This window comes from Felis catus, chromosome C1 (genome assembly GCF_018350175.1).
Source record: "Felis catus isolate Fca126 chromosome C1, F.catus_Fca126_mat1.0, whole genome shotgun sequence".
NCBI lineage: Eukaryota > Metazoa > Chordata > Mammalia > Carnivora > Felidae > Felis > Felis catus.
In genome coordinates this window covers 3392919-3411476 of record NC_058375.1, presented here as the reverse complement: position 1 = coordinate 3411476, position 18558 = coordinate 3392919, and the positions used below count along the sequence as shown (strand labels likewise).

The 18558-nt window shown below is 56.2% G+C and overlaps 1 long non-coding RNA gene across 1 annotated transcript; it reads left to right on the top strand.

Moving 5' to 3' along the window:
- The first annotated feature begins 2547 nt into the window (after positions 1–2547).
- Positions 2548–18529, top strand: LOC123379450. Its single transcript, XR_006583856.1, has 5 exons — positions 2548–3100; positions 8858–12955; positions 14864–15074; positions 15230–15378; positions 17681–18529. It is a non-coding gene; the product is annotated as an uncharacterized LOC123379450 (long non-coding RNA).
- Positions 18530–18558: the final 29 nt, after the last annotated feature.

Genomic DNA, 18558 nt, shown 5'->3' with positions numbered 1-18558 from the left:
CAGTGTGGAGCCTGCTTGGGATTCTCTCTCCCTGTCTCTCTGCCCCTCCCCAGCTTATGTGCACTCTCTCTCAAAATAAACATTAAAAAAAAACCTCAGCAAATGTGCAGTCTGGTGGGTCACTCATTCATTCGGTCAACAGCTCTGATCCCAGCTGGCGGTAGGGAAGAAACATCCCGAGCATCACAGACAGACTCTGCCTTTTGGCCTTTTGTTGCAACATAGAGTCCAAGAAGGGGCCGCTGCAGACAGTGGAAGGGCCATCTGCTCCCCTGCGATAGTTTCTTGTTTGTTGGTGTGAGAGAACTGCATTTGGAGGTGGGTTGTCGTGGGAACACTCAGCATCAGGTCCCTGTAGATTGTATCAGCACCCTGGGGCTGACGAGCCAACCCTTTACAGCACAGGACACCTCATCGGAGTGTTCTGCTGAACCCTGGCTGCTGCTGAGACTGTCTGTCCCCAGGAATGGTGGCAGGACTCACAGCTGCCCCAGCTGAGCCCTCCTGGCTAGGGAAGGAGACAGAGGGAAGGCTCCTCTGGGGAAACAGGGCTGCTTGCCTTCCTTCTAGCAGTGAGCAGCTTGACCATGCCCTGGGCAGCCCTGCCTGTCCTCCTGCCCATCCCACGAATGGGAGCCAGGGTTTAGCTCGGATCCTGGTGGGGACGGACTGACAGACACATGGCATTTTGGAGGAGGGACTCTGTTTCTGGAGAAGTGGCAGACCAAGGCTGTCCGGCCCCCATCTGGGCTTACAGTTGTTGACCGAATGAGTGACCCATCAGACCTCGCGTGCTGAGGGCTTGCAATGTGTACTCACAGATCACCCGGGGCGTGTGGGTGCCTGGTCAGCTGCCCGCGGGCCAAAAGGGCAGTTTCTGAGTTCATGTACGCAGGGATCTGAGTGAGGGCAGAAGCCAGTGTGGGAGCCAGAGAGAGCTGGGCTGATCTCTGTGGATTTGATTCTGCCTCCTGGAGCCCCTGGCTCCCTGGGAACCTGGCGGCTCTGACTTCCTTTCCTCGGACAAGACCAACATGTAGAGTGCTTCATCCAATATCAGAGTTGCATGGACCCCCACACCCACCCAGGGATCATGGGCCACTTGGCAGTAATTGAGTGGAGGAAGCCACATCCAGGCAATGTGCCCAGAATGCAGAGGCAGGGTTGAAACGGTGGAGTACAATAATAAACAGTGCAGGGGCGCCTGGGTGGCTCAGTTGGTTAAGCGTCCGACTTCAGCCAGGTCACGATCTCGCGGTCCGTGAGTTCGAGCCCCGCGTCGGGCTCTGGGCTGATGGCTCAGAGCCTGGAGCCTGTTTCCAATTCTGTGTCTCCCTCTCTCTCTCTGCCCCTCCCCCGTTCATGCTCTGTCTCTCTCTGTCTCAAAAATAAATAAACGTTAAAAAAAATTAAAAAAACCAATAATAACCAGTGCAAATTGTGGAGGTAGGGCAGAGGTGGATGGGGTGTGGCTTGCTCTCAGGGGACCAGGACCTCAGGTGGTGCGGGTGGGTTAGGAGACCTAACAAGGGCAAGGTGGACAAGTGGAGATGCCCAGGGAGCTGGTGTGGCCTGGGTGTGGGTGTGGGTGGGCTCCTGCCCAGGGCAGGACCAGGCTGTGGGCTGGGTGACCTGGTTTGGTGACTTCCCAGGCAGATGACAGTGACATCATCATGTAGCTGGGAGGGCTGAGGCGTCCACAGTTCATGCCCGCACATCAGTTTGCAAAGATGCCCGTGGGTGGGGGGTTGGGGCTAGAGCAGGCCCAGTTTTTCCCGACAGCCACTTTTTGTTCTGTTGTCAAAATATTTTCCTCTCCTCCAGACTCTTTAATGAGCTCCCGGGAAGCACTGGCCATTGTGTGGAATCCCAGCCACTCTGGGAGTCCTCCTCTGCCGCTCCAAAGGGATCACAAAAGGGGCTGCGGCCGGTTTGGATGGGCTCGTATTTGACATGTTGCTGTGTTAATGCCGAGAAGCTCTCCTGGGGGGTCCCCGTGGCGCTCACTCAGGAGCCGCGTTGCTGACGGGGACACTGGGGTGTCAGGATCTGCCGTGGAAAACGTAATCTCCGAGTTGCATACTGAATTGCAAAATCAGAATGAAAAGTCCCCCTGTAATTGTCTGATGGGAAATGCATTGTGTCAATATCACCTCGGCGATTCTCCTTCCTATTTGTATTACAAATGACGGGCTGACAATAGCCGTGGCCCGCGGCCCGCGCGGGCAATGTGGGTCTGGGGGCTGCAGGCGCGTGGGGGGCAGAGGCAAGCGCAGGAGGACTTCTCAGGTGACCCGAGCCTTGTCTCCCTTGGCACAGACAGCCAGTGACGGCAGCTTTGCAAAAGGGTCACGGCACTGAATTATCACTGAATTATCACAGCATTATCTTCGCGCCTGCTTTCTTTGTGTTGGGTAAACAATGTTCCAGTGTGAGGACAGTCTGTGACCTTGAGCGTGTCAGCAAGATCTCTGCTCGCTGCTGCCTACGTGAGTCTGCACGGTGCTTTGGAGGACGGGTGGGGGTGGGGTGGGTGGAGGGGCAAGGACTGGTGCCCCAACACCCCGCGATAACATCTCAACATAGTTGAGAACGCGCCCCAGGCCCGGAAAACCCCCGGTGATGTTTGCTCACGCGGACCCGAAACTCTGCCCAGTATTCCAAACAGCGTTCGCTGGGCCCCCCTTGAACTATGACCTCCGACTGGGCACCAAGTTCAGAATGAGGATGCCTTTGCTGCTTCAGAGCCATGCTCGGCAGGAGAGGGGCCCCACTCACTAACCCCTACCCTGAGAGTCGGGACCTCGCCCCCGGTACCCGCATCCTGTGTGCAGCACAATTGGTTTGCATGCCAGTGGCACTTGGCAGAACCTTGTGGAACTTGGTTCTAAAACCCGGCGCTTCTGTCTTGGGTGCCTCTTGCCTCCTGCCTCTTTCTGTCTCTTGGAGCCCAGCAGCCACGTGAAGAGGCACCACACGGAGGAGAGAGACCCTGGAGGACAAGAGGTCACCCGGAGCAGAACTGAAGCCCCAACTAGGGCTTCCGACCATGGAGCCTGGCAGGGACCGCAGGAGGGAGCCCCGAACCAGAACTGCCCAGGTAAATTCCTCCAGGCTTCCTCAGATTTGGGAAAAGCATGAGCTAATGAATGCTTGTTCTGAGCGAAGTTTTGGGGCGAGTTTTGCACAGCAACAGGTTAACTGTTATCAGTCAGCATGTACGTGCTGGGAGCTGAAGTCAAGAGATGGAATGTTCTGGAGGTGGAAGGGGAGATTTGTGGGGGAGGGGGCTCTGAGACAGCTGGAGCTGGGGCAGAAGGTGAAACGCGGCTTGTGTGAACAGGAAGGAACTGGTGCCATGACAGGAAATGGAAGCTTCCAGAGCAGGCGTGGCAGGGGGAGGAGCCCAAACATCTAGAGATTTTGGATCAGAGCTGGTTGCAGGCATGTTGGGACTGGGTTAGCTGGTCCCTTTTCTCCGTCTTGAACTGCGCGGCCGTCTGCTGTCCCAGGGAGGGGTGGAGGCGTGGGCGAGGCCTGGAGCTGGCCCCCTCCTGTCACCAACTCCGGCTCTGACCCGGTGGGCCCACTCCTCACCCCTGCGACAGAAAGGACTCTGAAACGTCAGACAGGCTTCTCACTGGCCTGTCTCATATGCAGCCTCGGCTTTCCACCTCCCCCCAACCACCCCACTGTCCACCCTGAGGACACGCCCACGGTGTGCTTTCCTGTCCCAGCTTCCTGCGTGGGGCTCACAGCTGGCCCTCTCTAGAATGTTCTCTACCTCACTGGCGCCTCCTCTCCTTCCCCGGCTGGCTCTTCCTCCTTCCTTCCCAGGTTCGTCTCTGTATTTGCATTCAGATAATTCAGACACCATCAGGTGAAGGGGACCAAGGTGGGATGCTTATTTTGTGGGAACATTTCAGAGGGAGTTCACCTAAAGGCCAAGGAGTCGGACTACGGCAATTTCATTTGGCTCCCGACCAGGAGGTGACAGGAGGCCAGCTCCTGTCTTTACAGCCCGGCATGACCAGCCACGGGGACTCAGTTCTGCACGAATCCCTGAGCCTACCACGCGGCAGGTGCCCGTTCAGGGAGGTCGCCCCCAGCACCCGCCGAGGTAGTCACCGTCCGGCCTGACGTCAGCTGCTCCCCAGAATCGCACGCAGTTCCCACGCGCCCCTCGTGGCTCCTACCTTCCTCCTCTCTGGTTCAAGATCGTTTCCCCCTTTCTCAAACTAGCGCCTCAAGCCACGGACTGAACGTATCACTATGAGTCAGGTCTTGCCGTGATCAGAGGCCGTCCTGCTCGGGAAGCTGAACTTGTGGACTTGACCACCTATTTGGCTCCCAGAGTCCCTGCTGCATTCCCGGGGATCTCGCTACTTCTGGAGGCAGCCCTTTCCTACCCCCATCCCCTTTCCAGGCCAGCCCACCTGCTCCCTGCCTCCCCGCCTCCCTCCACTCCTCCCCCCCCCCCCCACTCTGTGTCAATGACAGCTTTGCTCTCTCTCTTTCGCTTTCTCTCTTGTCCTCTCTCCCTCTGCCTTTTTTGTCTGTCCGTCTGTCTCTTTTCCTTCCTCTGTCTCTCTGTTTCTCTCTCTCCCTCCCTCCTCCTCCTCCTCCTCCTCCTCCTCCGTCTCAGTTAACGAGAGTGATGGGTCTGGCAGACGGAGGCTGACGCTCCCCACGTCAGCCCTCGGGCGCAGAGCAGGGGGGCTGCCCCGTCTCTCCCGGGCCCACCAGGCAGCACACTCCTCCACCCTGTGGACAAGTGCTAAACACGTCTGGTTGTTTCGGAGTCTGTACAGCATTCTATTATGACACACTGGGAACCTGGTTACTTATAAAGCAATTTGCTCCTACAGGCTGGTTTGAGATTAAAATGGTAATTATCTTGCAAATGACTGTAACTGTCTTTCATAAATGTGGCAATGTTTGAGATGTGACTGACTGCGGCCGGCAGCATAATGGGCTTAATAAACGATATCTTCAGTGTATTGTCAGGGAACAGAGCCTATTAGTTTGGGACGGGACAATACTGCAATTTCGAGTGAGAGAGACGCCGTTGTCTCTCCAGCCCCCCTGCTTTCAATCACATGTGCCCATCATTTTTTTCTTAATAGGACATTTTTCCTTAGGATAATTTGCAAATTGTTAATCTGTTTTTATTCTCTTCCATTCCCCCCCCCCCCCCCGAAAAGTTTTGCTTTTCCTGCTATCTCTGTGAGGAGCCCAGCAGCCCAGCAGGAATGCGGGGAAACAGCCCCGCTGTCGGGAAGGGGAGGGGGTGTGCGGGGGCTGGGGCTTGTCGGGAAGGGGAGGGGGTGTGCGGGGGCTGGGATGGCTACCCGTTCCAGTGTGTTCCAGTGTGGGCGGGGCCACGCCATCAAGCAGTTCTCAGACACCAGCTGGGGCTCCTACAGCTCAACTCAACCCGGGCACCGTGTCCCTGGAGACAGTGGCAGACCCCACACAGGGACCCGTCGCTGGGCCAGGCTGTCGCTCGCCTGAGCTTCTGGCCCACTGGCCACAAATCAGAAGCCCCATGCCGTCCTCCTTTGCTAGAACAACTCAAAGGACTCAGAAAATCAGTTTACTTGCTAGATTGCTGGTTTATGACAGAGGCTATTACAGGATAGGAACGAACAGACCGACGAAGGGACATTGGGGGCAAAGTCCTGAACAAAGAGGATTGTGTCCATGTGGACTGTGGGTCCCTGCTTGGTGGCACACGGCAGTGTTCTGTCTCCCCAACCCGGAAGCTCTCGGAACCCCCTCCTTTCGGGTTTGTATGGAGGCCTCATGAAGTCCGCACCATCCATGGTGTTGGGAAGGTGGGCACAGCTGTGGGGGAGGCGGAAGAGACCTGGACAAGGGTGTGGTCTGAAACGTCCACTCAGACTCTCCATCCCGAGGCTGTGGAGGGGGCAGCGCAGAGCACCCAGCTTCCTTCAAAGCGCCCGGCCCTGTTCATTTTGCAAAGCGGAAGCCTACTCTGGTCCAGAAGCTGAGGGCCTCGCCCTTCGCGGGGGGCACCCCGGGCAGCTCGGAGCCGTATTCGGGATTCTCCTGGGCCCAGTGTCGTGTGGCCACGACCGTTCCCGGGCACGTGGATTCGTGCCTGGCGTGCTTCAAGTGCCGAATTCCAGAGGGCGTCTCCACCTTTGGTGGAAGCAGTTAGGTGTGTCGAAGCCTTTGTGTCTCTTGAATCCTTTGTGGCCCCAAATCAAACAGAAGCTTTTTTACATCCATGCTTGAAACATTCTTGTTCCCGTCTCCTTTCACCTGCAGGATTTCTCCCCCGTGTGATGATCACAAATCACTTCTGAATGGCGCTTTGCCATCCAGCACTCGGGCATTCATTAAAAAGGCAGACACACACATACCCACTCACCTACAGCCGATTTTAAACACCAGACGTGTGTCCGTGGATATTTATATATACGCGCACCGTATTCCCTGCCACGGACTCTGTCTCCCGCTTCCATTAATGAAATTATCCTTACAGAATTATCGTCACTAAACAGTTGCCTCCCCACCACCCTGTGACTCATTGCGATTTTCCCATTTTCCATCACAATGACTGTGCACAATTACTAGAGCTTCGTAATTCAATGCCCAGCTTCCTGCCTACGGAGAGCGCTGGAACAAAATACATTTTTTTCTAGCCGGGAGAATGTTAATGGATGTCAGTAGGTTGAGCGCGCACGAGAGAGCCAGGGCCCGGGAGAGGCGGCCGTGTGGATCTCTATCTGTCCCTGCAGCACCAGCAGTAAAAGCCTCCTCAACTTTTCTGTTGCTTGAACAGCAATTACTAAAGCATTCTACTTGGGAGAAATGCATTAATTAGATGCTTTCTAGAGATTTCTCAGGTTTACCAACCCGATGTCTGTGTACGCCCCTCAGAGGAAGCGTGGAGATGCTGAGGGAGAGCGCGTTTCTGGTGCGGCCCGGACGCCAGCTTCCTCTGGGTCTGCAGCCTGGCCTCAGGGCCTGCCCTGCTCCTGGGCTGCCTGCCGTCCTCCCTTGCGAGGGGCTGTGCGGCCCCTGGGCCCTGGAGCCGAACTGTGACCAGAGTGACGGCTGCCGGTTACCCCGTAATGCGCCCAAGGTGCCTCTCTGTGAACACCTGGGACAGGCCACAGGGAGAAAGATGTGACCCCTCCTCTGAACATTACCCGTGGTGGCAGCTGGCCCTAGCTGGCCCTGCGGCACACGACCTTGGGCAGATGTCCTAACCTTTCTGTCAGCGTTGTCACTGGCAGCTCTCACGGCCACCCTAGGGAGGTTAACGGAGCTAATGCACGTACGCTACTTACCAAGACGATGCCCAGCGCCTGGTGAAAGGTCCCTAAGTGCCAGCCGCTGTGACTGTGACTTCCACTACTGCAACGTCAGCTGCCGTCCGCTGCCACATCCCTGGGCTCACGGGGAGCCCTGCGTTAACCAGGCTGGGAGCTGAGATTCGTTGATGAACTGAATATAGTTATTACTGTCATGGTTGGAATCATCATGCTGTTGCCCGGGTCCAATGGTGGAGTTGGAGAAGGGGGGATTGCAGGGCAGATAGAGGTGGGGGCGGGGCGAGGAGAGTGGACACTGCAGGTGGCCGGGGGGGGGTCCGCACCCGGTGGCACTCAGGCCACCAACAACGTCAGCGTTGCACTCAGCCGTGTTAGCAGCGCTCTGTGTCCACTTGGCACAATTTTAGCGCTGCCCGTGGTTAAACTCGTTCGTATTTCCTGACCTTTGGCCCATGTGGGAAGCTGGTTTCACACGGAGGGATTAATGGCCAGGGGCTCGAGACCTCCAGTGACACTTGGTCATCCTGTCCAGACTGTCATCTCTGAGCAGGACTCTGTCCAACCCTCTTGGAGAGGAGATTCACAGCCTCCGGCCGTGGCTGCCCTGCCCAGCCCTCCAGCTGGGGAACCCCTGCTTCATGCTGTGTCCAAGCCTCACAGTGCTGAGGGCCCCCATTTCTTCTCACCTCGACCTCCCCAATCCCCCACTTAGAAACGTGACACTGTGGTTTGGAACGAGGCTCTGCCCTGGAGAGAAGCCCCAGTGGAGCGAGATGCTCACATCCAGCAAGGATGAAGCCCGCATCCGTGAGGCAGCAGCCTCGTATGCACCAGGGATGCGGCGGGCGGGAGCAGCTGAGGCCGTTTGTGTGGGAGGTGGGCAAGGTCACAGGAGCCAGCAGCTTGTGTCCGAGGCTCAGGAGGGTGCCCGTGTCTGTACAACAGAGATAATGTGGACCAATGGAAGTGTCCGGGGCCCTGGCACGAATGCCCAGGCAGGACCCCTGGGCAAACACCGCCTCCCTGCAGTGGCCAAGCCCCTACACTGTGGCTCACCTTACTTTAGAACAGTGCACGAGCCGCCTTGCTGGAGCGGCAGCGGGAGGCACCCAGCGGTGAAGACAGTTTCTGGAGGAGGCAGAGGGTGGGGGAGGGGGCTGCATCATCGACAACAAGGGACCCTGGCCTCCTCTGGGCCCTGGTGGGACACATGGGCCGGTCCTGTCCGTGGGCCTGGAGAAGAGGAGCCCCTGGTCCTCTGGGGGTCACTGTCTGCTCGAGTCTGACTCTTCTGTGTGTTGGGGACCAATGGGATTCTGCTAGCCTCCTGGGTTTGCCTTACGAAGTGTCACAGCCTGGGGACCCGGCCAACAGAAGGTACCGCTCACAGTCTGAGATGAGGGTGTCTGCAGTGTTGATTCCTTCTGGGGAAGATTCTGTCCCACACCTGGTGGGTGGCTGGGGATCACCCCATCTCTGCTTTATTTTCACACGGCGTTCTCCCTGCCTCTGCATGTCTGTGCCCAAATTTCCTTTTTTTTTTTTTTTAGGTTTATTTACTTTGAGAGAGAGAGAGAGAGAGAGAGAGAGAGAATCCCAAGCAGTCTCCGCCCTGTCAGGATACAGCCCGACTCGAACCGTGAGATCATGACCTGACCTGAAATTAGGAGTCTGATGCTTAACTGACTGAGCCACCCAGGTGCTCCCCCAACTTTCCTCTTTTTAAAAAGACACTAGTCACATTGGGTCGGGGCCCACCCTAGTGACCTCGTCTTAACGGGGTGCGTCTGCAATGACACTATTTCCAAATAAGGTCACACATTCTGAGGTTCTGGGGCCCAGGCCTCCAACATGTGAATTTTTGAGGGACGTGATTCAGCCATCACTGTGGCAAAGTCATTCGGTGAACCTTCAGGCCATCAGGCTTACTCTAGGAAGGAAAGCCCGAAACGCTTCTCCACCTCTTATGTTTGGGACCCAACAACGTGGCTTGCGCTGGCCGTTTCCTGAGGGAACGCACACAGATTTATTCTTCCTTTTTCATAAATGCTTCCTGGGCAGAGGGCGCTATGTGAGGTCTTGGGAGCCTGGCAGTGAACGGGAGGAACAGAATTCTTGCTCTCGCGGAGCTTACGTCTGGGGTGGACAGAGAGGCAGACAGAAGGAGTTAAACAGAAAAGGGGAGAATGAGAATCGCCACGGGTCGGCTTTTGCTCCCCCGTCACTGCTGAGCGCCCTTCCCCACTTTCCCCGGGGCCTCCTCTGTGAGCAGCTGGGCTCAGCGATGGGGCGACAATCCTCAGTGGGGGCTCGTCTCATCCAGGGGACCCCACACCTCCGCGTCCCAGGGGTGAGAGGAGACGTTGCCCCTGGCAGTAGCTGCTGGCAGAAGTGGGGGCAGGTGGCACATGTGAGGTTAGCGGGGCCTTCCCCGTGAGCCCCCACAAGGCACCCGCCTCTCGGACCGTTCCCCCTTGGCTGCTGCATGAGACACCCCAGCCTTGGTCCCCTGCGTCCAGACCTTCCCACCGGAGGCTTCTCTGGAGGCTTCTCGACGTGGCCGAGCCACAGAGCCCACCGCAGGGAACCCCAGGCGACCATTCGAAAGACAGCGGCCAGAGAGGAGGCATCTGCCCGCCACGTGCCTACGGCACCACATGACGCCGCAAACGTTACACAATTCTGCCAACGTTGTGACTTCAGGTAGGCTAAAGCCGAGCCTGAGGCGCCCTGGAATCCATCAAAATGTTAACGGCGGGGTGATAGTTAATATTTGCTTCCACGCTGTGACCTACTTCTCTGTCTCTTGGAAAGTTTGATGCACAATTATTGCTCAAGTAATGGAAAAGACACCCTGGTGAATACAAGAAGGACATGAATGCCAGCCTCTTCCTCCCCCGCCCCAACCCCCCACCGCCGACGCTCTTATTTTGAGCACGTGCTTCTCACTCCTGTTCCAGCCAGAATTTTCTGCCGGGAAAACAAGCAGGCATCTGCTCCGAGCAGGGGGGGAGCCTGAGACCCTCCCCTCCCCCGCCCCCCACCAGCCAGGGAAGCAGCAGCCGGCAGAGTCAAGATTGCTGGGCAGGGACGCTGTCTCGAGGTTTTCCATCTGGTGCTTGATATTTCGGGGAAATGTGTGAGGGGAGGCGGTGGCCAAAAAACAGAGAAGGGCACAGGTGACGAGGAAGCCGAGGAAGACGAGGCCCTGATGACGGGAGGAAGGAGAAACAGCGTTGGGGCGAGCAGGCATTTCCTGGACCCGTGTCGTGTCTCCCACTTGGGTCAGGGGACCGAGGGCCTTGCTTCTGCAGAGGTCAGTGGTGCAAGTCAGGAAGACCTTCGAAGGGTGGCAAGTCCAGCCTTCCGTGCTGTGCAGGGGGAGCAGGGGCGGGGGAGGATCCCCGCAAAGTCTGCAAACGCTGCTCGCTCCTGGGGGATACCTGTCCTCACGGGTCCTCCGGTGCTGGGCTGTGCCCCTGTCGGGGAGCTACGTGGGGTGTGTGGTTCGTGGGGTGAGGGTCCCGTGTCCCATCCCTGCCCAGTGTCCCAAGCGGATATGCAGGTAGCTTGCTATGCAGAGACCCCGAGAGCGTGCCTCCCCCCTCCCCACTGCTGAACTGACCCTGGGGTGGAGCCGTCCCCTCCGAAGACACATTCCGCACAGTGACTTGCAGCCTCGCGGTGGCCGTGGGGCTGGTCCTATCCAGTCGAACCTGCACGGAGGCCTTGCCCTTTCTGGGCTGGCGTGCCCCCCCCCGCCCAGTTCTCCCAGGCTGAGGGCAGCGCATCCTTAGGGGTGGAGCCACAAGACAGAAGGAGTCTGGTTCTGCCAGTCACCTTGCGGTCCACTCGGACAGGACGAACATGAAGCTTTGACGTGGGCCAGAAACCAGCCAGAGAGGAAAGGCAACATCAGTCAGAACTTGGGGTCCACTTGGCCACCAGATCAAGGGACTCGGCTCCTGCTGGACACACGTGATGAAGATGTAAACGTTCTCCCTGACGCCCAAACACCCAAGCCCCTCTTTGTAGCCAGTTAGCAACCTGTCGCCCATGATACGTCCACACTGTGCAGCATCCGGGGAGGCCCCAAGCCTGGAAGGGTGCGGGAGGGGCAGACCTGGGCTGGTCACGCACCTCAGCTGATGCTCAGGGGTCAGAAACACATTTTCCAGAGCTCCTGTCAAGCCCGGATGCCCAGAACCCTCCCCGTCTCTCCTGCAAAGCTCTGGCAGATCCGTCTTCATAGCTGGGATCATCCTCAGAGCCTGTGCTGGTGGCCTTTAAGGAAGACAGGGCTGGAGGGTGAGCTCAGAGCCAGGCTGGCCTGTAGGGAGAGATTTGTCGGGTGGTTGGCGGTGATGAGAACTCACTGTGCCAGCTAGAAGTGCAGGAGGGAGAGGACAAAAGGAGGGCTTGCCCTTTCCCCAGTGAGCCTGTCACCACGGAGAGGGGCAGCCGGTGAGCGCCAAGGGGAGAGAGAGGGACGCGGGCCAAGGGAGCGGCCAGAGGTGTGCAGGGACGCAGGCACAGACAGAGCTGGCTCCCGGGCCATGAGAGTGCCTGGCCTCCGTCTGATAAGGTGGGTCACGTGCCTGAGCGACTGGCATCCGTTTCCTTATCCTGGATGGTTTCACTCTGGTCAGTGAACTGAAACCTGAGTGTCTGCCTCCGAGGATGTGCTGGGCTGCTGGCTGCAGGGTGGGTCCAGGTGCCCATGTACACACACACACACACACACGCACGCACCCACGTGCCCTGGCTTGCACACAGAGCTGTTCCAACAATTGTCCACGAGAACGTGATCTTGCTTGGAATGAACTGAAATCAGGATCCGGAGGAGGAATCTGCACCCCTACACTCCCTGCAGCGCGCAAGCTGAGACACAGAGGTAGCCTGAGCATCCGCTGACAAATGAATGGACAAAGAGGGAGGGACGTGTACACACAGGGGATGTTATGCAGCCCTCAAATGAAGGAAAGTCTGTCATCTGCGACAAGGCGGAGGAACCCGAAAGACATTGCGCCAAGTCCCAGCGACTCGGGTGGGAAATGAGGGTGATCCTGTCCAACAGGCACAAAGTTTCGGTTCTGCCAGATGAGCCATTCTGGAATCTGCCGGACAACCTTGTGTTTGCATGTAGCTAACAGAGTGGCTTGTGCCCTTCAAAAGTGGTCCGAGGGTAGACCCCACGTTACGTGTTCTTATCACACTAATCAATAAGCAAGTTAGTAAGTAAGTAAATGCTTTGTAGCGAGAGCTGTTTGGAGGACATTATTAGGCACCTGCTGTGTCCCAGGGGCTCAAGGAGACTCCGCATGCTTCAGCCCAGGCCGCAAGCCTATTTCACAGAGGAACGAGGGTGCCTGTGTCACATGGCTGGCGAACTGTGGAGCCTTGATTCCAGACCACGCCCTTGTCTCCTGTACATTCCCCCCTGGCCAAGCCCCCGTCAGAGACAGAGTTCTTTGTGAGTGAAGGTACTTTGCAAACCCATCTGTGCTCAAAGACGGGCCAACGTCAACTTCTTGTGATGGTGACAGCCAAGGTAGGCGGTGGTCCTCTACCTCTCGCTGCCGGGATTTTTAACGCCAGCTGGGGAACGTGACCTTGTCGCTGCCCTTAGGACTCTCCCGGCTAAAGGCGTAAGTATCTGTTTGTCTGTGTATAATTCGGTGCCGACTCTGGAGCCTATTGGGCAGAGCTGGGACCCAGTGACCCAGAGCGCATCTGGCTCCACCCTGACCTGAGCCCAGACCCATCTTGTCTGAGCTGGAGCTGTTGGCCAGGCCCCAGGAGAACTCAGTACCTGTTCTCAGGCTTCCCAAAGGCTGGTCTGGGGTCCTGCCTGAGAATCACCGCCCCGGGCAGTGTTTCCAAACTACAGATTCTGGGGTCCGGCCCCTACAGATTTGACTCCCTAAGTTTGGGCCGTGTCTGGGAAACTGCATATAGAAACTCTCTGGGTGACTCAGGTATGGAGCCAGACATGGGAACTCTGATGTGACCCCCAAGCTTCTGTGCTGCAGGTGATGGTGGAAAGCTGGGCAAAAAACATTGGGACCCAGGACACATGATGCCGCCTCTCTGATCAGGGCCCATTTATCAAGCATCGTGCATTTGTTGTGCACCTTCCATGAAGCGAGCATCATGCCAGGCACTGACCCTGCAGAGGTGAACTCATGTGGTTTCCCTTGTCAGTGAGCTCTGTCCAGTGGGGAGGCAGAGACAGAAGTCTGTGGGTACACAACAGTGTTACAAGTGCCCCAGATGCTGGGAGCACCGCTCAGTGTCACAGAGGCCCAGGAGGCTGGGGGCACCACTCAGGGTCACTGATTCCCAGGAGGCTGGGGGCATCGCTCAGGGTCACAGATGCCCAGATGCCTGAGGTTCGGCTCAGCATTAGAGATGAGGGGAAGCTGGAGATAATGCGCAGGGTTGCAGGAAGCAGGATTTTTGGTTGGAGGGACCCCACACCCTCCTGAGACGCCTTCCCTCCCCACAATCTCTTGGCCTCCATGGCTTGAGCCTGAACCGACCCTGGCAGAGATCTGGCTGTGCAGAGACAAAAGGCCTCCGGGCTGTGTCCTGATCACCCCATGCCAGGCTGATGAGCCTCCGTTCATGGCTCACCTCCAGCCTGCCAGTCTGAGTGGGGCGGAGCCTGCAGAGGTGAGCCTCCAGCATCAGCAGAATGAACCACGTTGGTGTAGGAATGAAGGGTGAGCCCCTGCAGAGCATGGCCAGGGCACCGAGCCATGGGGCCAGCCAGGAAACCACATCCTCGATGTCAGGGTGATGGCAGATCAGCTCTCTCAGCCCAGCAGGGGTGAGGAAGCAGCAGTGGGTCAGAGGACCAGAGACCCAGGTCTAGACAGCCACATACCCTTGCGTGGGTCAGCTTGTTTCTTAAGGCTGCAGTTTCCTCCTCACAGCAAAAGGCAATTGGACAAGGGAAATCCTAAGGCCACTTCTAGCTTTTAGGGTCAGTGCTGAAATCAGTGACCTTGGCATTCTGAGAGGGACAGGTGACATGTCGAAAAGGATGACCTCTAGCAGCTCAGCGCCCATGGGGAGAGGTCTTGGGTCTTCTTGGGTCAAGGGGGTGAAGGAAGGAGGGCTGGTTTCAAGCAGACCATCGGGGGGCAGCGATGGTGACCCAGGGGGTCTCGGGGGCGAGGGGACAGTGCAGGTGACAATAACTGTCAGTGAAGCACACAGGCGCTCCCCATGGTGGTCACAGCCCAAGTGCCACAGGTCTGGACTCTCACCGCACCGCGGCTCCAAGCTGTGCATTAGCGGTCTGGAGTGGCCCATGGACCCTGATCACAGAAGGCCATTTTTCGGAATGTTGCGCCCATCAGTGGCCTCCCTGCGTGCAGGCACTTTGCAATGTGACTTTGCACCCCCTCCCCATCGGCAGGTGGGAGTCTGTGAATCTGGGCTGGTCTTGAGACTTGCTCTGATCAATACCAAGTGGCGAAAGATAGGGCTGCTTGCCGCATTTGAGCCCAGGCCTCGGGGGGCTTGCACACTTCCGTTGTCCCTCTCAGATCCCTGTCTTCAACGACGAGGGCCAGCCCGGACTACCCGCCGGAGCATGCGAGGCAAGCGGCCCAGGCACCCCATCACCCCAGCCGACAGCCAGCCGACCCTGAGCAGCACGGCCACCCAGCCGATCTGCGGAAACACGAGAATCCGGGGAAAACCCAGGAGAGCCGCCCAGCAGAGCCCAGCCTAAGCCGCTCGCTAACCTGCGGACTTGTGAGTTTAAGGAAGGGCTGTTGACCTTAACAACTGAGTTCGCGGCCGTGTGTTGGGCAGTAGGAACTGGTATCGCTGTGACTCAGCAGGCAGACGTGGGGTCCATCATCAGCGGCGTTGATCATGTCCTGTCTTCCCCTTTGGCCCGGAGACAGGGAACACCACCAGCCTGGCCCCTTGCCGCTTCGTGGGGCTGCACAAACAGTTCTAACCAGTCGCTTCTGAGACAAGGCAGCACACCCTGACAACTGGAGGCATCGTTAGACCCAACCTTGTGGCCACTGAGGGCCACCTCAAGATCAAGGTGAGGGTTGGGTCCCAAGGGGGACAGACTGAGGGACAGCAGGCAAGACAAAGTGCTGGGGTGGACAGTAGGTTCTTGCCCCGGGGAAATCCCAGGGTGTCCAGGGGGCACTGCACAACTGAGGGCTCTAGGTATGGATTTGCCCATTTGCCCCCAGGCCTAAGCCTACACTGGTCTACTGTTCTCACACTGCTGTACTAGGAAGTTACACAAACTGGGTGTTTATTCAGCCCTTCATAGGATGAACCAGGGCAGGGTAAGACTGAATACAGGTTATACTGGGCAGGGCTCATTCAATTATAGACAGCTCAACTCAACTCAACTCAAACGAAAATGGGATCTAGTTGCTATTTAATAATGAAAAACTCAGGGGGAACTCAGGCCTGGCTTGATCCAGGTGTTTATCTATGCTAGTATAACCATTTTCTGGGTCTCTGCCCCTGCTCTGCTCTCCTGCCTGCTGAACTCATTCCCACGTGATGGCCAATAGGCCAGCAGCAACGGACCTTCTACCAGTCTGGCATCCCTGGTGAAAGAGATTGCCTCTTTCCCAAACATTTTATCGGCATCCCTGGGCCTGGCCCTTCCTGGTTCCTGTGGGGTCTCCTGCCACCCCCTTTGTTGATCATTGTGCCCAGAGGAATGCTTCCATTGGATGCGCTTGTCACGCACTCAGACCTGGAGCCAAGGGTCTTCCCCACCCATACTATGTAGACTGAGAATGGTGGGGGGATGGGGGTGGGACTATTTCCCCAAAGGACCATCCAGGCGCTGGCAGATGGTGGGAAAGTTGGGTCAGGAAGGAAAACCGCCCTGTCTGTGGCTACTTGGGCTCTTCTCTTCAACGTGCTCTAACCTTTGCAAAGAACATGGGATCACAGATGTCTACTTTGAGATCCTAATTTCAATTCTTTTGGGAACATACCCACAATTGGGATTGCTGGGTCATATGATATTTCTGTGTTTAATCTTTGGAGGAGCCTCCATACCGTTTTCCATAGTGGTCACACCAATGTACATTCCCACCGATGGTGCACAAGAGATCCAGCGGGCCCACGCCCTCGCCAACGCTTCCCATATTTTGGTGTCTTGATCACGGCCATCCTAACAGAGGCAGTAAATCCCTGTAGTTCTGATTTACATTTCTCCGATGATGAGTGACCCTGAGCATCCTTTCATATACCCGTTGGCCATTTGTATGTCTTCTTTGTAGAAATAACTGTTTAACTCCTTTGCAAAATTTTTAATCAGGTTATTTGTACATTTGTTACTGAGTGGGAGGAGTTATTATACATTTTGGATATTGACTCTCTATCAATATAGGGTTTGCAACATTATTCACAACAGTCAAGATGTGGAAAGAGCCTAATGTCCAACAGTCTAAACGCATAAAGAAGAACCACACACACACACACACACGATGAAGTATTTCTTCAACATTAAAAAAAAAGGAATCCATCCATTTGTGACAGCATGGATGGGCCTGGAGAACATTATGTTAAGTGAAATAAGCCAGGTACAGGAGGACAAAGGCTGAAGTCGTCAAACAGCTACAAGCAGAGAGGAGAAGGGTGGTTGCCTGGGACTTGGTGGAAAGGGCAGTGGGGAGATATTGCTCAATGGGTACAATGTTTCAATTATGCAGGATTCTTGAGTTCCAGGGATTTGCTGTGCAGTACTGGGTCTGCAGTTAGCAACAGTGTTGTGCACAGAAAAATTTAAGAGGCTAGATCTCGAGATAAGTGTTCCTGCTACAATAAAAAAAAAGGATAGATCATAAAGTTAATTAATTTTTTAAAAAAGCTATTTCTAGGATTCTGTGATGATAGTATTTGAAAGGTTTTCACATTTTTATTTCCTATGACCCCCCCCCTTTTTTTTTCATCTTCAATCAATAATCACACAAACTTGCTCTAACTTCCTTCTGGCTTATGTTGCAGTATTAATTTTTACAGTATTCTATACTATTAATACTTGGGTACCCGACCCACTTCTGGCCCCGCCCAGGGCCATCCCCAGTGTCACCAGGACCGTAAGTTATGACACTGATTATGTTTTCAAGTTGAGCCTTCGTGTCTAAGCAGCAGGAGTCACTGCGTTCATGAGCAGTAGAGAGTCTGCCCAAGGGCAGGTGACTGGAGAGACAGAGCTCCCAGCTTTGTGGGTTTTGTTCGGTTCCTGGAGCGGATGATGTTCTGCCCTCCCTACGGTGGTCCCTGAAAAAGCAGCGCTGGGCAATTTCTTCACCGGCTAGGTCTGACCTGCTGTATATTTTCTCCCGCGTCACTCTGCTTTCTTTCAGACCAAGATGCCCAGCTCTGGATGAGCTCGGCCTCGCTCTCTGGCCCACATGAAGGTTGACTGACTCCGCCTGTGCAAGGGAACACGTGTGGGTCCCTGGGCCGGCGCTGATGTGCTCTACCCCGAAGCTGGGTTTGGTTTCCAGACGATGTCTAGAGCGCTCGTCTTGCTCTGGAAGTGGAATGTGCTGGATACGAGCCCTGTCGCACTGGGGGGCCGTACGTGAAGCGTGGTGCCCGCGTCTGCATTCAAAAGGGTTAGAAGCGGAGGCCGGATGCCTTCTAAAGGCTTCTACAGGGAAGGGCAGCCAGTGGGGCAGATTCAGTGGAACCAGCCAGCGGAGGAGCTGGCCTCCTCCCCGCGGGGTCTGACGGCAGTGACTCCAAGAGCAGATATCACTGTCACCACGGCTTGAGAGACCCACACTGCGCCCCAACGTGGGACATTGCACATCCGGTTGACTTGAAATGACCCCTGCGAGCACGGGCGTGGGGAGAGGGGTGTGGAGGGCACCCGGCACTGGGTGGTCACACCATTCCATCACACTTGCCCCCCTCTGGCCCCTTCCCGACCCCAAATCTCTCCTGGGCTAGGGTAAAAATTCCTTAATGCCCCTCTCAGACAGGGGCTGCTCTCCTGCCTCATCCCTACACCCCCCTGCTGCCCGCAGTGAACACCTACCCCTTCTCCATCGGACAAACTTCTCTGTGACCAGGCAGGTGTAGGGCACATGTGATATGTCCTTCCCTGAGAGTCACTACCTCAATGGCTTTCAAACAACGATTTTGGAAATCTGTTTGACTTGACAGACTGACTTGATAGCTTGGTTTAGGAGAAGGGCAATATTCATTCATTCGTCAGGTTAATAGTAATTGAGCA